The sequence below is a fragment of the Alexandromys fortis genome, unplaced genomic scaffold (genome assembly GCF_014885135.2).
Source record: "Alexandromys fortis isolate MF-2015 unplaced genomic scaffold, M_Fortis_MF-2015_v1.1 scaffold_31, whole genome shotgun sequence".
NCBI classification, from domain to species: domain Eukaryota; kingdom Metazoa; phylum Chordata; class Mammalia; order Rodentia; family Cricetidae; genus Alexandromys; species Alexandromys fortis.
In genome coordinates this window covers 14,386,775-14,390,649 of record NW_026067974.1, presented here as the reverse complement: position 1 = coordinate 14,390,649, position 3,875 = coordinate 14,386,775, and positions in this window count along the sequence as shown.

The window sequence follows — 3,875 nt, the reverse complement described above, 5'->3', positions numbered from 1 at the left end:
AGGTCTTGTAGACCAGGCTGGTCTCAAACTCACAAACATCCGCCTGCCTCTGCCTCCCAAGTGCTGGGATTAAAGGCGTGTGCCACCACCGCCTGGCTTTGTATTACTTATTTTTGTTACACTCTTAGCCAACACATTTATTTATTTATTTATTTACTATTTATCAGTTTGGGTAACTAGCTCTTTATACTTGCAGAATTTGAGTTCTCATGGCCAGTGAGATGGGTTTACAGTACCAGACATTTGCGTTCCCTCCTGTGGGCAGGCCTCAGATCCAAGCAGACACTGGTTGGTTCTCGCCTAACAGGTTATTATGATAGCATGCAGAGCCCAGCATAGGTAAGATCACTGAGGTCTTTTCTCCCCCTGTGTCCTAAATAACACTTTCCGCCTCTCTTAAAGCCAGCCAGTAGGGAAGAAACCCCACGCCCATTCCAGATTGGTTTCTGCTGTTCTTTGTTTTTTTGTTTTGTTTTGTTTTGTTTTTGAGACAAGGTTTTTCTTTGTAGCCTTGGCTGTCCTAGAATTCACCCTGTAGACCAGGCTGGTCTCAAATTCAGACATCCGCCTGCCTCTGCTTCCTGATTGCTGGGATAGAAGAAAGGTGTGCATCACCATTGCCTGGGGACTGATTTCTTTACGTCAAGCCTCCAAACTGGGTGGTGTCTTTGGTAACAGGATCTAGTTATGGTGTGATGGCTCACATTCTTAACTTTTCTGATAACACACTCTTTTGGACCCATTTCTTCTTTCCATGATACATTCCTAGGTGCTCCTAACATCACTTTGCAAATAAATACTTGCCTTGGACTCCTTAGCTCAGGTGCTGCTTTTAGGAGGAAATCCAAACAATAGCGTTTGATATCCAAAGTTGTCCTAGGGTGAAGACCCCAGAACAAACTTATAGAGCGTATCCTGCATCATCCATACAGCAGCTGGATTCCATTGCTGGGATAAGTGGGATACTGATGCCACTGGAGTGTGTAACCTGTCAGTAATGAAACCTATGGTGGGCTGGAATGGATACAGAGAGGCAACACCTGTGCAATTGCTCTAATATTGGAGTATAAGGGGTAACCAGTGGTTATAAAAAATGTAGAAAACAGGGCATAGTATGGTAGTCCATTTCTGTAACCTCAGCACTCGGCAAACAAAAGGATCTTGGATTGCATAGGGAGAACTTGTCTTTAAACCAGATCATGGAGGCCAGGTGCTATTCTTGCAAGTCTTTAATCCCAGCAGTTGGGAGGCAAAGGCAGGCAGATCTCTCTGAATTCAAGGCCAGCCTGCTCTATTAAGCAAGTTCCAGGACACCCAGGGCTACACAGAGAAACCCTATCTTGAAAGATCCAAAATAAATAAATAGATAAATAATAAAATGAAGGGGGAAAACGATTATGGAATTAGTTGGTTGTGCTAGATGTCATCAAAATGTAAAAGGGAAAAAGACTTCCCGCCAAGTAAATATAAACTTGGGGTAGAGCTAAAAGCTAGAGTTCTCTATGGCAAAAACTGAAGGAAAAACACCTCCTGCAACCTATGAGTTTTAGAATATTATTTTAAAATGTGTTGCTTTTGTTTATGCTGTGGAACATTTAATGATGTAAAGATGTGTTGCTTTTGTTTATCCTGCATTTGTTTAACTCTGTGAAGCTGTGATTCTTTGCCTGCCTAAAACACCTGATGGTCTAATAAAGAGCTGAGCAGCCAATAGATAGCAGAGGCAGGATGGGAGTTTGAGGCCAACCTGGTCTACAGAGAAAGTTCCAGGACAGTCAGGGCTACACAGAGAAACCCTATCTCGGGAAAAAAAAATAGTAGGAGAGGTTACCTGGAAATTAGCCCCTCCTGCTAAAACAGTACATCAGAAATAACTTCCGGGTATCTTGTGGAGGGCAATGACTCTTGCTGTTGGGGTCACGACAGTGACTGTTGCTGTTGGGGTCATGGCAGCAGTGACTGTTGCTGTTGGGGCCGCAGCAGTGGTGGTGCCTACAAGGTCTCTGTTGAACTGATCCATCATTTTCGGTTTTATAAAAACCAGATAAATGGCTGCAGATGAGGTGAACACAGCCCCGCAGAAGCACCAGCTGAACCACTGAGCCAGGTTCACTAGCAATGGGCTGTTAATCTGGTGATGGAAGATTAGAAGCAGTTCTCTTTCCCTGGGGACAGACACCAGGGGGACTTCACAGTCACTTGGGGGGGGGCAAGGCGGGGCTTTCCTGCTTTCTGCCCCAAGAAGTCCAAGAGGATCCGGATCATTCTGGTCGTCTGTGGGTCATCTTCCTCGTTCACTGTATTAATGATGATTGAAGGGTCCAAGAGTAAGAATATAGAAATGTAGATCCAGAAATAAGAATGTAGAAATAAAGAAATATAAAGTTGTAAGCCTAGGAGAATGAGAGCAGGCTGTTGGCAGCTTTTTCAGCAGCTTAAGGATGAACTATTAACAGTGGGTTACTCTGCTTTACAACTGGCTGCTCTGTTTACTGAGGGTCAGCTCTGCAAACTGAGGGTCAGCTCTACAAACTGAGGATCAGCGTTTAGATACCACCACCCCCTCCCCCGTCTACTCATGACCAGAAACTGATGTGAGCTGAGTTAACTTTTTTTTTTTTTTCGAGACAGGGTTTCTCCGTAGCTTTTTGGTTCCTGCCCTGGAACTAGCTCTTGTAGACCAGGCTGGCCTCGAACTCCCAGAAATCCGCCTGCCTCTGCCTCCCGAGTGCTGGGATTAAAGGCGTGCGCCACCACCGCCCGGCTTTGAGTTAACTTTTAAATGATGGGATGGTACGTGACTTTTGACTTTTTGGTTTTATATCGTCCCATTCTCTTCCCTGCTATGAGAAACTGGCAGTGTCTGGGGAGGTGCAGAGCCTTGGTGAACACTACAGAGGAATAGTAGGGAAGACAATAGATTAAGAACAAACACCAGTTTAACTGAAAAACTCTTGTTAGTGGAAATTGCAAAGAAGGACAATTTGTATCTGAGTTTTACCTTAAGATTGTAAAAATTCTTTTGTTATTGCCTAATGCTTGCTGTAAAAGGAGGAGTTCAAAAACCGGCCTTTGCCACAGCCTTACAAGTCCATCCTTGGCTGTGGTCTCAGCTAGCTGATAAGCTTTTTGTGCTTATTAAAAAACCTTATTAGATTTTTTTTATTTTATTTATTTTATTTTTTCCTGGAATCTGGTTTCTAGAATAAAGTTTGCTTCTGGTTTATTAGACTTTGGTGGCCTGTCCCCATCTTTGCACGACCCCGAGGACCCAACAGTGATGCGTAAATTAAACCTGGCCGGCGGGAGACATTCTGGATGCTCTCACAAGGACTCTGCTCACTAGAAGGGAAGGTATCGCTGCAAAGAATCGTGGATCTTTGCGAGTTGTAGGGTTCCAAAGGCCTGGCACCACCATGGGCTTCCTGCCACTAAGGAAGTTTAGCCGTCTCTTTCAGATCTCAGAGCTAGGACGGGCTGTACTTGACAACACAGGTCCTGCTAGTCACTGGATGACTCACAAGGCTGCTGGTTTGCACTGGAGCCCCAAATAAGAGGGATTTTCAGCTCTATGCCACGATATAATTTCCCTGCCTCACAATCCAGCAGATGCTACCCAGCTTTGACTCATACCGATGCTTTGGGAGTTTCTGGCAATCCCTAAAGGCTCTGGAGCAGTGGGAGAGTACTTAAAAAAATCTGTTGTAGATAAAATGTGATTGGCCATGTCTATAAGCCCATCACTGTGTGTGTGTGGTGGGGGGAGGTAAAGCAGGAGCATCATGAGTTAGGCTAGTCTGAGCTGCATAGCAAGTCCCTGTTTCAAACAAAAGAAAAAAAAGAAGGAAGGGAGGGAGGGAGGGAGGGAGGGAGGG